The following is a 20,550-nucleotide window of genomic DNA, read 5'->3' as shown; positions in this document are numbered from 1 at the left end:
TACTCCATGGACACGACCTTTAGGTAGTGCCATTCCACGGGCATGGCCTCTAGCTTGGGCTCTACTCCTACCCCTAGTTGGGCCTTAACAATTGTCTGAGAGACTGCCTCCCCTCTACCACCAGTAACAATAGCTTTAGTCCTCTCCATCTATCAAAAGAACACGCGATAACTCAGTACTAAAGAAGGTAACCACGCATGATGAGAATGAAAGAACAAAAGAAAAGTTTCTTAACAATCTTCATAGACTCTCAAAGATAAGTACAGACGTCTTTGTACCAATCCTCGAGAATCCACTTAGACTCTGCTTGTATACACGTGAGACCTATGAACCTAGATTCTGATACTATTTTTCATGACCCAAATATGGATGTGATGACACTCATCTTATCCCACTAAGACAAGTCAGCCTTAAGCCCAACCATTACGATAAAGTGTGAAAATAAAATAAACTTAGAAGTTTAATAGCAAATACTAATGCCGATACCAATTCAACTTAACTAAATCCATGGAAAACACTCATAAGTTCACCTTGATAAAGGTATACAATACAATGAAATACAATGTCAAGTATGATGATACATGCCTGACCTAGTGATACACAATCATTGTCCTTCAGTCAGGGACCCATGGGGACATACCTGTCCATGCATCCGTCACGGCGTGCGACACATCCTTTGATAATAGAATTGTCGTGACATGTGACACGTCCCTCGATAATGGAATTCGTTGTGGCATATGACACGTTCCTCGAATCATAATATCCATCGCAATGCGCGACATGTCCCTCGAAATGGTACTTCCTCTTCAATTTCTTATTCTTCTTTAATTCACATAACACTTGTCACAATCATTGTCTAATAACTAATACAAATGACATGTTCACATAATTAATGAGGATATGACCAATTTCATAACAAATCACAATGTATAACAACACAATCGTGATATATAACATCAACAATGAATAAGTAAGCCTTTCAAACCATTCTCAACACATCAAACACCAATAATTAATCATATTGCCTTTTAATATCTAATTTTCATCATTAGAATTATTTGATATGGACAAGTCAACCCATCACCAGGTCCCAATACACCCCAACACATACCACAAGGAAATACCAGTTTCTATACACTTAACAAGGGTTGACAAATCCATTTGCCTTAAATAATCGAACAATTACTCGTGGACTTGAGCCTTCCCCTTTCGTTGGGCTTCCAAATCAATGCAATCTATTCAAATAAATAATCCCAATAATATTTCAATACTAAAAACATTCATATTAATGTATGTCTAGCCTAGACCCAAACTTTACTCACATTTATAATCAAGTTCTTAAGGTTCAAGCCTAAGGTTAAGTCTCAATTTTTCCAATATTCAAACTCTAATGATAATCATATAATACAATACACCTAATATTTTATTACCTATCTCAATATATTAAAATTTTAATTTATAATGTGCTAATAAAATAAAAATTACTAAATATGGGAACCACTAGTCACGAAACCAGTGTAGGTTTTAGCCATATATTGTTATCTTTTGAAATACTTTACGAACTAAGTTCTCCTTGCAACTAGAATCACACAAGCACCATTTTATAGAGGTGATCATCGATTCCACAAGCAAATATCACATGACATTGGCAGATAATATAAATACGCATTTGAGGAGGGTCTTTTTTTTTCCTATCATTGCAATCTAGTTTGTTAAGTGCAATTCGAGCATGTAGCGAATATTTGTCATACCCATAATGTTGAGGGAAATCTAATTGGTTAAAACACAAACTTGGAGAACTATTCCAATAATAGCTAAAGTAAGGAATGTTTTAACAAATCTTTAACAAGTAATAATTGACAAATTAAAGCCACCAAACCGACCATAACACGTGGCAGCCACATATGGCTTCACAATTGCCAAATATTGAACTTCTCATCTTCACTTTATTAATATAATAATCATTATTGTTGATTTTCCATCCATTCTTAACAAATCACTTCAAAGATATACCAACACATATACAAAGATGAGGTTTTTAGTTAAACTTTACCTGAACACTCTTGGTTATTTGCTTTTTTCTTCTATATTTTTTAATAGTGGGATGTTGCACGTGATATACCATGAGTTTACGGTATTTTTGATGCGTTTCACTTAGAGTTTGTATGTGTCTTGGGCTATTTTGTTATTAGGAATAATGTTTTGTGTATAATTCTTACAAGAAATAGGCTTGGATGCGGTTGATGAAGATACGAGTTGAAAAGTGCATAAGTGGCCACCAACGGAGCCACCCACGAATCGTAGGTCCAATGACAGGCCGTGAATGGACAGTCGTAGGTCCTTGTCTGGGGGTTGAAGTTCTAGTACTCAGTCCACGAAATGCCAGGACGGACCGTAGGTGGAACATCAGGAAAGTCTGACCAAGTGTGGAACCACGGAGCAGACGATGGACCGTAGGTCGACCCACAGTTTGTTCTACACATCCGTCGATGATGATCTGGGAGTTGAAGATTCCAGTACCTGATGAAGTTTTGTAAGTATCGAGCCACGGAGGGTGACCTATGAACCGTAGGTCGTGCCATCGACAGAAGTCATGTTCCAGCAGTTAATTTCCTTATTTTGTTTCTTATTTTATTTAGGATTTATTTTCTATAAATATGAGTTGTAATCCTCGTTTTTGGAGGTTAGACATTATTGTAAGGTTTTAGTTTTGTTCTTTGAGGAATTAATTTGCAAACTCTTAGCAACTAATTTTCCGGATTTCATTTTATAAGATTTTCACTTTGAAATTCAACTGAAGATTTCAGGTTTCATCAATTCTACTTGTAAGTTCATAAATTCTTCTTATCTAGTTATGAATTGTGAACTCTCAAGCATGAGTAGCTAAATCCACAACTAGGGTTGTGGGAACAATGAGCAATTAACAAAGTATGAGTAATAATTAAGTAATTTTTGAATAGTGTTTATGCATGTATTGTTAATTCTTTCGCTTAGAAGTCTTTTTAACGGTTGCAAACGTTAGAACTCGCCTCGTTCCTACTTGCCAGACCAAGGAGGTAATGAATGAGAAAAGGATTAAACAAAAGAGATTTAGTGGATGATATTTAATAGTCTAATGTCAATTGGAGTGAGGGTAAAACCTAAGTCATACATTGATGTGATGACTGATTTGAGGTAAATGTAAGGGTTAGTAAAGCATACACCCGTAGCCGGACCAATGTGTGTGGTGAAATTCCCTACGTGGAGGACCAATCACTTAGGGATACCTAACTTACCAACTTTGCATGTAAAACACTAGGAAAGAATTACTATTATTAGGATTACTATGTTAAAAGCTTGTGGGGAACACATATGCCCTAGTTTCTTTCTCATATTGATAACTCTAAGTTTGAATCTTGTCTACTTGTTACTTAAACATTCAAATCAGTTACTTACTTACAAAATCCGCCCTGCTTACTTTTCTCGAAAATAGTTTGACTAAATGGATATAATAGTGAGTTAAGTTTAAGTTTGAACTATATTCCTCGTGGGATCGACCCCAACCTACAAGTTGGGTTCTTTACTTGATAACGTTCGCTTATACTTCTTTAGGGAGGTGTAATTTAAGTGTATCAGCACGAACTTGTGCAAGGAGTAAAAACGGAATGATTTTTTTTATTAAACCCTATTTTACTCTAACTTATTTTATTATTTTATGAAAATTTCCAAAAATGCCCTTCTGGGTCATTACATTCAGACAATGCAATTACACCAAATTCAATTACCAGGGTGGCTTTCCAGACATGCCCTAATAAAATATTAGAAAAATGTCATTATTTGATAAACGTTAAGTTATTTGCATTATAAATAAATATTTTAAGTTTGATTAAAATAAAATGGAACTACATATATAAATTATAACAATAAAAATATTTGTTAGAAAAAAATCCAGTCATCTTCTTTTGAAAAAAAAATCAACACAAATTAATCTTCAAATAAATAAGTGAAACATCTCAATGTTCTATAATGTGTTTGCTCATGTACTTTTCTCTAAAATAGATAATAAACATGACACATTCAAATGATTTTAAACAAATTTATAAAGACATCATCTTCCAATTTCAATAATGCATAGTTATGAAATTGTTTTCACTTTAATTAAATAAAAGGGAAAAATGTTTGAAAAATACTTCACCTTTGGCTGAAATTGATGTAACAATCCCTAACTTTGGGAAAGACCTATTACCCCTCTGCACTATTTAATAATGTATTGTAAATACATATACATGCCCAGCTGGATCATTTACTCAGTCAATGTTAGTTGCATGTGTCACACACGCTCTTAAATTCATTACATTAATTAAATTAGTCTATTAGTTTAATAATTTCATTTTAAGTAATATCTTTTAAAATTCAAAAAAAGAAGAAATCAAATTTGGGCAAACAAACCTTTCTCTTTCCCAAACCCTTGAACAAATCGTATTACCCCTTTCCCTTAGGTTGATCCCACATCAAAGACCAAATCGTATTTCTTGTTAGTTCTTGATAGTTCTTAATAGCGTGTTAGCTTTTCTTGATCGTATTTCTTGATCGTGTTTCTTGATAGCGTGGCCTAAATCGTGGATCTATGACTATTTCTTTTTTGAACTAGTGACCTGAATTAGTAGTTCTTGAAGGTTAGTCCTTTTTTCGTGTTGTCTAACCTTAGAATTGAATGTTTCATCCGAAATTATCTAGGGTTTGGTTACTATTGACGTTATTGTTGATTTTGAAGTAAATTATTTTAGGGTTTATCAATAAATTAGGGTTTTTACTATTCATAAATTATAACTTGTTACTGATTACGATATATGTTTGAGTTGTATATGCGCGCACCAATTGTTGATAAATTAGAATTTTCTAGTCTTTCCCCAAATTATTTGATTTGTAAGAACCAAATATATTCTTCAATTTTTAATATATATGTATTGGGATTGTGACATAATGAGATATTATCATGGTGGAATTTTGAATAGTAAGAGTCGAACACCGTTATATGAAGGTGGAGAAATCACTGAAATATTCGATGTCGATGTGGATAAGATGTCTTACTTTGAACTAACTAATGATATTAAAGAGTTGGGGTATACTACATGTTGCACATTTTATGTTAGGCCACCTAGGAGTGACTTTCTATTATATGTACTAACTGATGGGGATATTTTTGAACTTTCACAAACCTTTAAAGATGGGGATATTGTTGAGGTCTATGTTTTTCACATGGTTGATCAAGTGGATGGCCCCATTGGTTTTTTGAAATACACTCCTACCAATGAGGAATCTTTTGGTGCTTTTAATAAAGAAGGGGATAAGGGGGACCATGTAGGTGAGAGGGTTGTTGATATTAATGAAAATGCTGAGTTCGAAGCTGCAACTACTCAACCAACAGTTTCTCAAAGCTCTACAGTTGTTGAGCTAAGATTGTTGCACATACTCAAGCATCAACTTCTGCAACTGCTTATGTTGAGACATTTGCACCTACTCAATAATCTGGTACTTTATTTGTTGAGCCTATTGTTGTTGAACCAACTCAACCAGCAGATAATCCAAGTGTTGAATATGTTATTGTTGAGGATGACATTCTAGTGCTAGATTCAGACCAGTTAACTGAAAATAGTTCAGATTTAGACCATCAAGATATATTCAATGAAGGTGATGCTGAATATGAAAGTGATGCCCATGAGAAAGTATAAACTTAAGGGCTGAGAGGAGGTCATACCAAAGGAGGAAAAGAAGAGAAAGAATATCGAATGACCCAGAAGAAGTTCCAGTTGCTGAAGTTGGTCTAGATGTGGGTTTTGATGAGACTAAACTTGTCGATGAAGAGTTAAAGTTTCTGGGGATGAGCATGTGTGTTGTAGTTCTGATTCTTATAGTGTTGAAACTGATTTAGATGATAAGACAAAAATGGATAGTAGAAAAGTAATTTTTGATAAAACTGTTGAAAAGGTTATGTGGGAGTTGGGCATGATTTTTGAGAATGTGAATGATTTTAGGTATGTTGTTAAAAATATTCACTTCAAAAAGGTGTCCAGTTAGAAAAGTTTACTAATGATTCAAAAAAGGTGAGGGTTAGATGTAAAGAAGGGTGTCCTTGATTGTTATATGCAAGTCTTGATAGAGCTACTAATAACTTTGTGATTAAAACCTATAATCCTAGGCACAAATGTGTGAAGACCACAAGAAATTACATGTGTAATGCTAAGTTCTTGTATAAGCACTACAAAAATAGAATCAACGAGCAACCAAACATTAGAATTATTAAATTTCAACAGTTGATAAGAAAAGAGTTTGGAATACATATTGGGAAGACTACTGCTAGGAGAGCAAGACAAAGAATATTGCAGGAACTAATGAGTGATCATGTGAAAGAGTTTGGTAGAATTTTTGACTATATAGATGAATTAATGAGGACCAATCCAGGTAGCACTTGTGTAGTAAAAGTATATGATTTTGAAGGTAATGGTAAGCTGATTTTTTAGAGTTTCTATATATGTTTTGATGCTTGCAGAAAAGCTATTTTTGGTGGATATAGGAAATGTATTGGTTTAGATGGATGTTTCTTGAAGGGTGTAACCAAAGGACAATTGTTGGTTGTTGTGGTTAAAGATGTCAATAATAAAATGTTGTCTATTGCATGGAGTGTATTAGAGTATGAAAATAAGAACACATGGACATGGTTTTTGAAATTGTTGATAGAGGACTTGGGATTAGGTGATTACAGATATTACACACTCATTTCAGACATGCAAAATGTATTTTTTTTTTTGTTAATTTACTTATGTTTAATGCATTATTATTGTTACTGCAACAATACTGTCTTTTTGTTCATCGTAGGGGCTTACATGAACAATCATAAATCTTTTACCAAAGATGGAGCATAGGATGTGTGCAAGACACATTCTTGCTAACTGGGCAAAAGATTGGAAAGGCTTAGAAAGAAGGAATCAATTTTGGAAATGTGCAAGAAGAACCTTTTAGGGAGAATTGAAGGCAAATTTTGCTCAAATTACATTGTTAGGTAACAAAGATATTGTTCCAGATTTACTTCACTACAATGTAAAAACTTAGTGCAAGATGTACTTTAGGACTGATGTTAAGTGTGATAGCATAGATAATAATATGACTGAAAGCTTCAATGCTTGGATCTTAGCTCCAAGGCATAAAACCATAATTACTATGCTTTAAGAGAAAAGGGTAAACGTAATGACTAGACTAGGACAATTTCATAAATTTTCAGAAACATGGTTAACAAATATTTCTCCAATGGCATTGAGAGTGCTAGAAAAGAACATTAGGAAAAGTCAATGAAATGTCATATTGAGTTCAATGGAGAGAGAGGCTTTGAAATTTCAGATGGATCTTATGTCCATACTACTGATATGAGCAGTAGGACATGTAGTTGTAGATAATAGATGCTCAAAGGAATACCATGTCCACATGCCATTGCTGGCATTCTTTACAAGAAATGGAAATCAATTGACTATGTTGATAATTGCTACATGAGTAGTAGGACATGTAGTTGTAGATAATGGATGCTCAAAGGAATACCATGTCCACATGCCATTGCTGGCATTCTTTACAAGAAATGGAAATCAATTAACTATGTTGATAATTGCTATAGTAAGGAGACTTATCTAAGAACCTGCTGTCATTACCTTTAACCAGTGACCAACATGAACATGTGGCCTGATTCAAGAAATCCTCATATGGAACCAGCAGTTGTTAAATCTATGTCAATAAGGCCAAGAAATATTAGAAATAGAGAGTGTTGGGAGTCAAAAAAGCCTGGAAAAATTACCAAGAAAAGGTGTTTACATGACTTGCAGCATCTGTCATGGAAAAAATCACAACAAAAGGAGTTGTCCTTTAAAGGTATTTCATTTATATGTTATTCCTTATTTATGATTTATATTTAAGATATGTGACTTGTCATCTATTTGATTTTGTAGGATTTTGTTGTTGCTGGACCAAGTAATGAAACATGTACTTCCTAAACCTAGAGTAAGGCCAAGAAAGACACATGCTACTACTGCTGAAGCACCTACTACTGCTGGAGAAGCTCTTAGACCTAGGGGAAGGCCAAAACAAATGTTAATCCTGATGCACTTCCTACAGCTAAGGAAAGGCCAAAAAACAACAAACAATGATTTTGATGTTGAGGCACCTGCAAGAGGCATATGAAGTACTTGTGAACCTATTTCAATATCAACTATAGGTAGATGTATGACTCTTGAATCAATTCATTTTCAAACCTTTTTTATGAATTAATTTTCAAACCTGTTGTAGCATAAAAAAGAGACACTGTTGCTACAACCACTTCCTCACCTACAAGAGGAAGTGGCATAGGCCTTGAAAAGGTTGTTATAACACCTGTAAGAGAAATAGGCATATGTATTGGAACGGCTGATGCATCAGCTGCAATAGAAGAGGCATAGGCATTGGAAGGGATGATACAACAAAGTCTTAATACCATTCAGATCTATAACAAAGTATTAATACCATTCAGACTCTATTAAAATAATAAGCGTTCTTTCATAAACAAATTATCTTCTTCCTTGATTCTCTTCTGGGCAAGTTTCAAGTTTCTTCTTCTCCGTTTCCAACAAAATACCATATTTTTTCTTTTGAATAAGTAAGTTTTCAAATCTTTTACAAGTATTTATCTAATATTTTTAATATATACAATATGCTTGGATGAATTGATATTTATGAAGAACTCTTCTTGTCACAATTCGTTTATTGTCAAAACTTGTTTGGAAGAAGTTATCATTGTTTCTTGAGAAAAAACTATTTGACAAGAGATCATTTTTTTCTAAGTTATAATCTTATTCTTGAAATAATTTTTTGGAAGAAGTTATCTTGGTTTGGGTTATAGCTTTTGTTGATATAGTGTTTAATTCCTAATTTTAATTTTTTTTATGCACATTCAGTTATTGAAAACAAACAATCTTAATGATTTATTGTATAGACCTAGAAACTACATCTTAATATTCAGATGTGCATTTAGATTCGGCCTAACCCATCGGTGGCCACCTAAAGTTGACACCAATTTTCACTTAGACACATTAATTAGGCCTTGTTCATTTTAGACATCTCATGTCTTGCCCTACTACATCTATTTGACACTTTTTGCTGATGTGTCATATTGAGTGTATCACACTTTCTTCTGACGCGTGAAAAACTATTCAATTGAATTTTATTTTCTTCTTATTCTTCTTCTTATTTTTCTTCCCCAATTTTTAACCACCATCTCCAAAAACTTCAACTCCTTCGGTGGAGAAGTAGATTCGATAGTGCTAATTAGTTAAAACAAAAACAACTAAAATTATAATAGATCAAGCTATAATTAATTTGATTATGAAAAAACATTGAACCGGCAAAGAAAACAACGAAGGAAGATTGAAGAAAATAAATCTTGCGTGAGTCAAGAACAGGTCATAAACTTGTAAAAAAGAATTTCAGTGAGAAGACGATTTGGATGGGGGTGGAGGTTTGGGTGGTGAGGCTAGTGGGGAGAATGATTTGGGTGGAGGAGGGGTTGGAGATCGGGTGGTGGGGAAGATGATTCGGGTGGGGGGATCTGGGGTTGGGGGCGCAGGAGAAGATAATCTAGGGGGTGGGCTTTGCATTAATTTGTTTTTGAATTATTTGTGTTTAAAAATGACACATGTCATTGACTGATTGACCCACTTTTTTTCTATTCAAAATTTATTATTTAAAAATTATTTTTTAATATATATGCCACATGTCTTCATTTAATAAGTCACTTTGACACGTCATCAACGAGTGTGTTACACATACCTTACACATTTGGTTGATTGTCAAAAGGATGTCAAAATGAGATAGTGGGGCATGACATGAGGTGTCTAAAATAAACAAAATCTACATTAGGTGTCTAAGTGAAAATTGGTGCCAACTTTAGGTGGGCACCGATGGGTTAGGCCTTTAGATTCTGATATCTTAATCTTAATATTCAAATGTGCATTCAGATACAAATGAGGCCTAAGACTCTGTCACATATATGATTCGTTTAGACCCTTTCAGATCCATTTAGACACTTTGTTTAAGTAGAAAAATCAAACACACTTAATATAGCCTATTGTATGAACCATTCAGATTCAGACCTCAATTAAGTGCAAACAAAGAAGGCCTAAGACTCAAAACCTTATTTAACTACTTTTTTTCCCAATTTTTTTGGACCTTTTTTCTAACTTTATAATCTGAAAATCAAGACAAATGCAAATTTCAAAGAGATAGCATGATCAAGTGCCCATCGAAAGAACATTATTCTTCATTATTTTTGAACGTTTTTCTTCCTTTAAAATATTTAATAGTAAAATTACTCACGCGTCGCGCGAAAATTTAATATCACAGAATTTATAAAATAATACTTAAAACATGTCCGTCATTAAAACTAAAATACTATATTATTTTACATACAAGATTACACAGTAACAAAAATTAATAACGTAAATGAAAATGAAAATAATAAAATGTTATCAGTTATCCTTAATAGCATAAGCATAAATTAATGACTGTAAAAATACATACCAGGATCTGTAACATAAGCAATGGTGTCAGTGAAGAATTCAACAGGAGCAAAGTACATGAATATTTAATTGTGTAGAAGAAAAAGAAGAAGTGGTTCAGAATTTTCGTTATTTTAAAATAAAATGAGAGGAAATCCCTCTATTTATAGACAACAAAGGGTAGTGTGAACAAATGTTTATTGTGCCTTATCAGAAATGTTACAACTATTTGGAAAAGATGCAACCCTTCGAAAATGTCACAACCTTTCATAAAAGTCCAACTTTTCATAAAAGTCGCAGCTATTCATTAAAGTCACAACTTTTCATAAAAAATACAACTTTTCATAAAAAATACAACTTTTCATAAAAATAACAATTTTTGATAAAAGTCACAAATCTTCATTAAAGTCACAATTTTTCATTAAAGTCGCAATTTTTTATTAAAGGGGAAGACTAGTTTTGCAAATAAATAAATTAAAAGGGAATCCTTGTTTGTGGTGGCGCAACGTAGGCGGGCCTAGGGTTTTATATATATATTTATATATATATTGTAACACCCCGTATCTGAAACAGACCAAAAATGCAAATTTTGAGAAGTTCTAGGTGCAACTTACCATCACTATCCACGGACCGTAGATCAAACCACGGCCCGTGCTGGTGGTCCGTAGTTCACCACTGCAACCCCTCCCCAAACCAGCTGAGAAAAATTAGCTAAGTCCCGACTCACGGATAGACCCACGGTTCGTAGATCAGACCACGGTCTATGGTCTATGTCCGTGGATCGAGACCTCCCTTACCCCACCTTTGACACAAACTATGGTCGACCAGTACGGACCGTCATTCGATCCACGGTCCGTAGGTTTGACCGTAGATGAGGGTTAGCAGCTAGTTAGATGAAAATTATTGATGGGTCAACTTCATATGGTCATAATTCTTAGCACAAAATGAATTAGGTGTCCCATGACCTATGATATGATAGATAATTGAATTATATTTCCAACGCCACCGAGTTTGCTAAATTTTGACCTCTGAGTAAAATGTTATTCTCGTTTTAGTGAAGCCCTGTCGGGCAAACTTGACCTACGGACCCAATCGACGGACCATAGATTGAGTGACGGACCGTAGGTCCAATCCGTCAGTCACTCCAACAACAATTAAGTCAGGGGTCTTTTGGTCTTTTCCTATTTCGTTTAACCCCTAAGATACGTCATTTTGACCCTAAATCATGAGGTTTTAGTCAGTTTAAACCTAGAAACATAATTAGAACTTACCTTAGTCAAAATCATTAATCAAAACTTAGAAAATTAGAAGCAAGAGAGGAGAAAAAGGTCAAGAACCCTAGTTCAAGAACGCAACAAGGTTCCATCAGTTCCAACCCCGAAATCAAAAGATTTCTCCGTGGAATTCGTCACCAAGTATGTGGGATTTCACTAATGGGTTCCTTTCACCCATTAGGTCCCTAGAATTCAGTCAAATTCTTGATTCCATGATTATGAACAGACCTAGGGTTTCTAGAAGTACAACAGATCATCATGAATTAGTTATTTAAATGTTCCAAATCAGATTATCATGTTATTGCTCAGTTTCTTACATAAACTTCAGAACCCTAGCTATGTATTTCATTAGTTCTTGAATTACACATGCTAGGTCAGATATTTCAGTTATTCAGATATACATGCTCCAGTTTTATGCCACATTATCAGTATATTTCAACATAAACCCTATTTTGAGTTATAAATCTTGAGAAGCTTTTCTTTAAGACAGCACTTGAGTTTTAAACTGAGTTTTTGAGAAAGTTAAGATGAGTTTTGAGAAAGAGCTTCTAAAACATGATTAGTATGACAATTGAGTAGGTCATCAATGTATGAATAGTATGGTATCTAGATATACCATCAATGTTTATGCAGTATGACTTTCCAAGTCATCAATGATCATAGTATAATATGATGTTGAATTGTTTTTTTAAAAAAAGGCTTTCAAGTATTAGTATCTACATGTCAGTATTTTGAGTTATTCAGTATTTCAGTCATAATATATTCAGTTATACATGCCTTAGTTTATGAATGCATCATTATCAGATTAATTGTTGCATTCTCAGTTTGCATGTTCAGTTTCGAGCTATCCAGTATTTACAGAAACTCAGTCATAATGTGTTAACCACTTAATCTATTGGGAGTAGCATAATACCGAGTTGGACTAGGGTTTAAGCGTACCCATATAGTCCCAGAACTATGAGCCACGTAGGTGTAAGTCCCCTCTGTGGGCAACATCAGTTTAGTGATCACGCCAGTCATGCCTTTATACCTTTGGCCGGGTATATTGGGTCCTCTCGATGGGGCGTATACATCCGACTCCACATTTAGCTCATGTGGTTTTATGTCGGTTATTAGTATCTCCCACAGTTCAGTCAGACTCTATTGCATTGACCATATTTCAGTACAGTCAGTATTCAGTCTCAGCATGTTATAAAATTGGTCATTGCATCAGTTAGCTCAGTATTCAGTATTTTCAGTATCTATATCATGTTCAGATTATTTCATTGCTTCATTGCTTTGTTCAGTTATATGTTATTTCAGCTTTACTCTATCCTGCATGCTCAGTACATTTCAAGTACTAACGCATATATGCGCTACATCTTCTGGTGATGTAGGTTCAGGTTCTCAGCATCCAGATCACGCTTAGATCGATTTTTGATCTTCAGTTCAGAAGCATCAGTGGTGAGTCCTCATTCTTCGAGGACTAGTGACATGTTTATTTTTATCGCTTTTAGTCTTTAGTTTCATTTTTCCTAGACTTAGTTGGGGCATGTCCCAACATTTCTAGTCAGTTTAGAGGCTTATTTCAGACATAGTTAGATTCAGCTTAGTATTGAGTTAATATCTTATTTGTATTAAACTCATCAGTTATCATATATCTCGGTTATAGTATATAGGTATTCCCCATCTTTTCATCTTATTTATGATTTAGCTTCCACACAGTTTCTATTGTTCAGATTATATTTAGTATGCTCATGATCATTCCAACAGGGTTAGCTTGGGATCACTTGTGGTCCTAGATCCCGTGTTCGCGTCTCGGGGGTAGTTCGGGGCGTGAAAAACTTGGTATTAGAGCCTTATGTTTAAGTGTCCTAGGATGTCTGAAAAGCCACACTAAGTAGAGTCCTTTTCATGGGTGTGAAGTGCACCACATCTAATGAGAGTGAGACTATGAAGTATTTTAGGAAAACTTCACTTTCTTGATATTCTTATCGTGCGTAAGGTATGATCTAATACTATTCTAACTCGACGTTCTACATTTCAGCGATCATGCCTCCCTGTAGAGCTAGCACTAGGAATGTGGATGCCATGAATGCTAACGCAGTTCCTCTAGTCCCAGATCAGGGAGTTTCGAATGTAGAGTTTCAGAACACTATTCAACCTTTCGCTCAAAGTATGAATAATCAGAACAATCAGCAGGTTGAGGGAGATAAGCTTAGGGAAATTGCTAAGGTAACCAAGAAAGCTAGAACAGGGAACTATGAGTACTCTCAGCAGAAATCGGGTGGTGGAAATCACTCACAGTTTCGACAAGATCAGAATAGTAGGGCACCAGGCTCTAAGTCTCAGGGAAATGTTTTAGGAAATAGGACCTACCCAACTTGTCCAAAGTGTGGTAAGAACCATCCAGGCGAGTGTCTTGCAGGCAAGGAAGGATGTTTTAGGTATGGCCAGTCTGGTCATAGGGTGAAAAATTGCCCTTCTGCCAGGAAGGGGCAAGAAGGTAACAATACTAGGGCTCAATCTATAGCTCCAACAGTACCGAAAGGTCACCCAACTCAGCAGGGTAACTCTTCTGGTACAGGTGGTGGACAGTGCCAAAACAGGCTCTATGCTCTTCAGGCTCCCCAGGACTAGGAAGATTCTCTTGACGTGATCACTGGTACGTTTCGAGTCCTTCTTTAGATATTTTGTAGTGTTAGATCCAAGGGCTACTCTTACCTTTGTAACTCTCTTTACAGCAGTAATCTTAGGAGTAGGTCTAGAAACTCCTTTAGAACCCTTCTTACTCTCTACCCCAGTTGGTGACCTAGTTATAGCTAGATGGGTATACAGAAACTGCCCTATCTTAGTCTCTTAGAAAGTCACCTCAGCAGATCTTGTAGAGTTAGAAATGGTAGATTTTGATATAATTCTAGGCATGGATTGGTTTCAGTTCTATCATGCCTCAGTCGATTGAAGAATTCGGGTTGTTCAGTTCCAATTTCCAAATGAGCCAGTCTTAGAATAGAAGGGTAGTAGCTCAGTGCCTATATGTCGATTATCTCTTACCTTAAGGACAGAAAGAGTTGAATCTTTGCCAGAGAAGGTGGGTTGAGTTCCTCAAACATTATGATATGAGCGTGCATTACCATTCAGGTAAGGCAAATGTAGTAGCAGATGCTCTTAGCAGATTATCTATGGGTAGTGTAGCACATGTTGATGAAGAAAGAAAAGAGCTAGCAAAGGATGTTCACAAACTTGCTTGCCTAGGAGTTCATCTTATAAGCATATCAGATGGTGGTGTAACGGTTCAGAATGGGGCAGAATCTTCTTTGGTAGTTGAGGTTAAGGAAAAGCAAGACAACAATCCGATATTACATGAACTCAAGGGTGCAGTCCATCAACAGAGAGTTGAGGTTTTCTCCTAAGGGGGAGATGGTGTACTTCGCTACCAGGGTCGATTATGTGTTTCTAATGTGGGCGAGTTGAGACAACATATTCTTTTAGAGGCCCATAACTCCATATATTCTATCCATCCAGGCGTCACTAAGATGTACCGCGATCTGCGGGAAGTCTATTGGTGGAATGGTATGAAAAGAGATATAGTAGATTTTGTGGCTAAGTGCCCAAATTGCTAGCAAGTCAAGGTAGAACATCAGAAACCAGGAGGTATGACTCAAGAGATTGACATTCCTACTTAGAAGTGGGAAGTGATCAAATGGACTTTATCACAGGTTTACCTCGTACTCCCAGATATCATGACTCCATTTGGGTGATAGTGATAGAGTTACTAAGTCTTCACGCTTTTTGGCGATCAAGACTACAGATTTGACGGAGGATTACATCAAGCTTTACATTAATGAGATTGTGAGGTTGCATGGGGTTCCTTTGTCTATCATCTCAGATAGATGTCCTCAGTTTACCTCTCATTTATGGAAGTCATTTCAAAAAGGTCTTGGTACTCAAGTTAACCTTAGCACAACATTTCATCCACAAACGGATGGTCAGGCAGAGCGTACCATTCAGACCTTAGAGGACATGTTGATATCTTGTGTGATCGACTTCAAATGTAGTTGGGATGATCATATTCCTCTCATTGAGTTCGCCTAAAACAATAATTACCACTCCAACATTCAGATGGCCCCTTATGAGGCATTGTATGAGAGTAGATGTAGATCTCCAGTTGGTTGGTTTGAAGTAGATGAAGCAGCCTTGATAGGATCAGATTCAGTCCTTGATGCTATGGAGAAAGTGCAACTCATTAGAAATAGACTTAAGACTGCCCAGAGTCGCCAGAAGTCTTATGCAGATGTGAGAAGAAGGGAACTAGAGTTCCAAGTTGATGATTGGGTTTTCTTGAAAGTGTCACCTATGAAGGGGGTGATGAGATTTGGCAAGAAAGGGAAGCTCAGTCCCAGATATGTAGGCCCTTACTGGATCTTGAAAAGGATTGGTAAAGTGGCTTATGAGTTAGAGTAGCCAGCAGACTTAGCAACAGTGCATCTAATCTTTCACATTTCTCTTTTGAAGAAGTGTGTGGGTGATCCAGCATCCATAGTGCTATTAGAGAGTGTGGCAATGAAAGATAGCCTTTCTTATGAGGATGTACCAGTTGAGATTCTCGATTGTCAGGTTAGAAGGTCGAGAAATAAAGAAGTCGCTTCAGTCAAGGTTTTGTAGAGGAGTCAGTCAGTAGAGGGAGCTACTTGGGAAGCAGAAGCAGCCATGAAGTCCAAGTATCCTTACCTCTTTCCTTCCGATTCCATTCCAGCTTGAGGTAATAGTTCCTCTTCAGTTTTTCAGTCATTCATGCGTAAATTCAGTCTTAGAATCATGTTCCTTCAGTTGTACTTGCATTTCCAGCGTATTTACATGTTCTTGGAACTCAGTTCGGTCAGAAATTCAGTTCTCAGTGCTTAGTGGTAGGGATTGCAGCCCTCTCCCTCAATTTCAGCTAGTTTAGTCTTCATTAGAGGACGAATGATCCCAAGGGGGAGATAATGTAACACCCCGTATCTGAAACAGACCAAAAATGCAAATTTTGAGAAGTTCTAGGTGCAACTTACCATCACTATCCACGGACTGTAGATCAAACCACGGCCCGTGCTGGTGGTCCGTAGTTCACCACTGCAACCCCTTCCCAAACCAGCTCAGAAAAATTAGCTAAGTCCCGACTCACGGACAGACCCACGGTCCGTAGATCAGACCACGGTCTATGGTCTATGTCCGTGGATCGAGACCTCCCTTACCCCACCTTTGACACAAACTACGGTCGACCAGCACGGACCGTCATTCGATCCACGGTCCGTAGGTTTGACCGTAGATGAGGGTTAGCAGCTAGTTAGATGAAAATTATTGATGGGTCAACTTCAGATGGTCATAATTCTTAGCACAAAATGAATTAGGTGTCCCATGACCTATGATATGATAGATAATTGAATTATATTTCCAACGCCACCGAGTTTGCTAAATTTTGACCTCTGAGTAAAATGTTATGCTCGTTTTAGTGAAGCCCTGTCGGGCAGACTTGACCTACGGACCCAATCGACGGACCATAGATTGAGTGATGGACCGTAGGTCCAATCCGTCAGTCACTCCAACAACAATTAAGTCAGGGGTCTTTTGGTCTTTTCCTATTTCGTTTAACCCCTAAGATACGTCATTTTGACCCTAAATCATGAGGTTTTAGTCAGTTTAAACCTAGAAACATAATTAGAACTTACCTTAGTCAAAATCATTAATCAAAACTTAGAAAATTAGAAGCAAGAGAGGAGAAAAAGGTCAAGAACCCTAGTTCAAGAACGCAACAAGGTTCCATCAGTTCCAACCCCGAAATCAAAAGATTTCTCCGTGGAATTCGTCACCAAGTATGTGGGATTTCACTAATGGGTTCCTTTCACCCATTAGGTCCCTAGAATTCAGTCAAATTCTTGATTCCATGATTATGAACAGACCTAGGGTTTCTAGAAGTACAACAGATCATCATGAATTAGTTATTTAAATGTTCCAAATCAGATTATCATGTTATTGCTCAGTTTCTTACATAAACTTCAGAACCCTAGCTATGTATTTCATTAGTTCTTGAATTACACATGCTAGGTCAGATATTTCAGTTATTCAGATATACATGCTCCAGTTTTATGCCACATTATCAGTATATTTCAGCATAAACCTTATTTTGAGTTATAAATCTTGAGAAGCTTTTCTTTAAGACAACACTTGAGTTTTAAACTGAGTTTTTGAGAAAGTTAAGATGAGTTTTGAGAAAGAGCTTCTAAAACATGATTAGTATGACAATTGAGTAGGTCATCAATGTATGAATAGTATGGTATCTAGATATACCATCAATGTTTATGCAGTATGACTTCCCAAGTCATCAATGATCATAGTATAATATGATGTTGAATTGTTTTCAAAAAAAAGGTTTTCAAGTATGAGTATCTACATGTCAGTATTTTGAGTTATTCAGTATTTCAGTCATAATATATTCAGTTATACATGCCTTAGTTTATGAATGCATCATTATCAGATTAGTTGTTGCATTCTCAGTTTGCATGTTCAGTTTCGAGCTATCCAGTATTTACAGAAACTCAGTCATAATGTGTTAACCACTTAATCTATTGGGAGTAGCATAATACCAAGTTGGACTAGGGTTTCAGCGTACCCATATAGTCCCAGAACGACGAGCCACATAGGTGTAAGTCCCCTCTGTGGGCAACATTAGTTTAGTGATCACGCCAGTCATGCCTTTATACCTTTGGCCGGGTATATCGGGTCCTCTCGATGGGGCGTATACATCCGACTCCACATTTAGCTCATGTGGTTTTATGTCGGTTATTAGTATCTCCCACAGTTCAGTCAGACTCTATTGCATTGACCATATTTCAGTACAGTCAGTATTCAGTCTCAGCATGTTATAAAATTGGTCATTGCATCAGTTAGCTCAGTATTCAGTATTTTCAGTATCTATATCATGTTCAGATTATTTCATTGCTTCATTGTTTTGTTCAGTTATATGTTATTTCAGCTTTACTCTATTCTGCATGCTCAGTACCTTTCAAGTACTGACTCATAAATGCGCTACATCTTCTCGTGATGTAGGTTCAGGTTCTCAGCATCCAGATCACGCTTAGATCGATTTTCGATCTTCAGTTCAGAAGCATCAGTAGTGAGTCCTCATTCTTCAAGGACTAGTGACATGTTTATCTTTATCGCTTTTAGTCTTTAGTTTCATTTTTCCTAGACTTAGTTGGGGCATGTCCCAACATTTCTAGTCAGTTTAGAGGCTTATTTCAGACATAGTTAGATTCAGCTTAGTATTGAGTTAATATCTTATTTGTATTAAACTCATCAGTTATCATATATCTCGGTTATAGTATATAGGTATTCCCCATCTTTTCATCTTATTTATGATTTAGCTTCCACACAGTTTCTATTGTTTAGATTATATTTAGTATGCTCATGATCATGACAACAGGGTTAGCTTGGGATCACTTGTGGTCCTAGGTCCCGTGTCCGCGTCTCGGGGGTAGCTCGGGGTGTGACATATATATATATATATATATATATGATTTATGATGAGACATTTGCTATCATTATTAAGTATTAACTCTCATTATTTACTCAAACAATTATGACGCTTTCCTTTAGAATGAAAGTTGCTATGGAGCCCCTCTCTTTACAGTCAAGTAGTTGAACGCCCCTACTACTTACTTTGTTTGATTCAAAAGGCGGGGTGAGTAGAAATGCACTGCTTTCCACATCCAAAAATAATCTTATTATTTTTTCTTTCTCTGCTATTCCAAAAATAAAGAGACTCTTCTTTTTATCTTATTCTTTGGTCAGGTTGGTAATCCCAATCAAATAAGCAATCGCAATCGCTACAAGCAACCTTATTTAAACCCATTAAACCTTTTAACTTTCAATACTACATTTAATCCATTATAACCCCTTTCTTCTCAAATGGCGTGACATGCTGGGCCAAATTTTTTTAAAATTATTTTCACATTTCATCTTTTATATAACTTGTAACTTATTTCTTTATTTGCCAATCTCTTAGCTAATACAAATAAACTATAGAATTCAAGAGCTCATTAACTAATTAAATATAGATATAGATAAATTAATGAGAAAATGGTCTAAAACCCCCTCAACCTATACCCGAAATCCCAACTACACACTCCAACTTTATTGGAGTCCTATCACCCATCTGAATTGTTTAAAACTGTAATAATTACACCTCTAAAAAACCATAACCAGATCTGTGTTGGCCTGTGAACTTCACGCGTTTACAGGTGAAAATTCAATTAATTTATTATTTTTTAATTTTTTTTTTATAATTCCTTTCCACTTTTTCCTATACTCTCCCAATTTCTTAAAATCTCTAAGGTAATTTCTTAAACGAAAGCACTAGCAATGCCATTAATGGAGGTTAATTGAGATTGAATCCTTTCATTGATTAATTGAAATTTGAGATTGATAATTAAAGGATCTACAATAAAAAGGAAAGGGAAAATGCATAAGTACCCCCCCAGCCTATACTCGAAATCCCTGAGACACACCTAACCTTTACTAAGGTCCTATTACCCCCCGAACTTATTTTATATGTAATATTCTACCCCTTTTTGGCCTACGTGGCACTATCTTGTGGGCCCAGCGCATGTTGACATTTTTTCAAGGATAGTGCCACGTAGGCCGAAAAGGGGTAGAATATTATAGATAAGTTAAGTTGGGGGGGGGGGTAATAGGACCTTAGTAAATGT

The sequence above is a fragment of the Solanum verrucosum genome, unplaced genomic scaffold, assembly GCF_900185275.1.
Source record: "Solanum verrucosum unplaced genomic scaffold, falcon-dt-bn FXZP01000151.1, whole genome shotgun sequence".
In the NCBI taxonomy this organism is placed as follows: domain Eukaryota; kingdom Viridiplantae; phylum Streptophyta; class Magnoliopsida; order Solanales; family Solanaceae; genus Solanum; species Solanum verrucosum.
Note: the sequence above shows the minus strand (reverse complement) of the source record.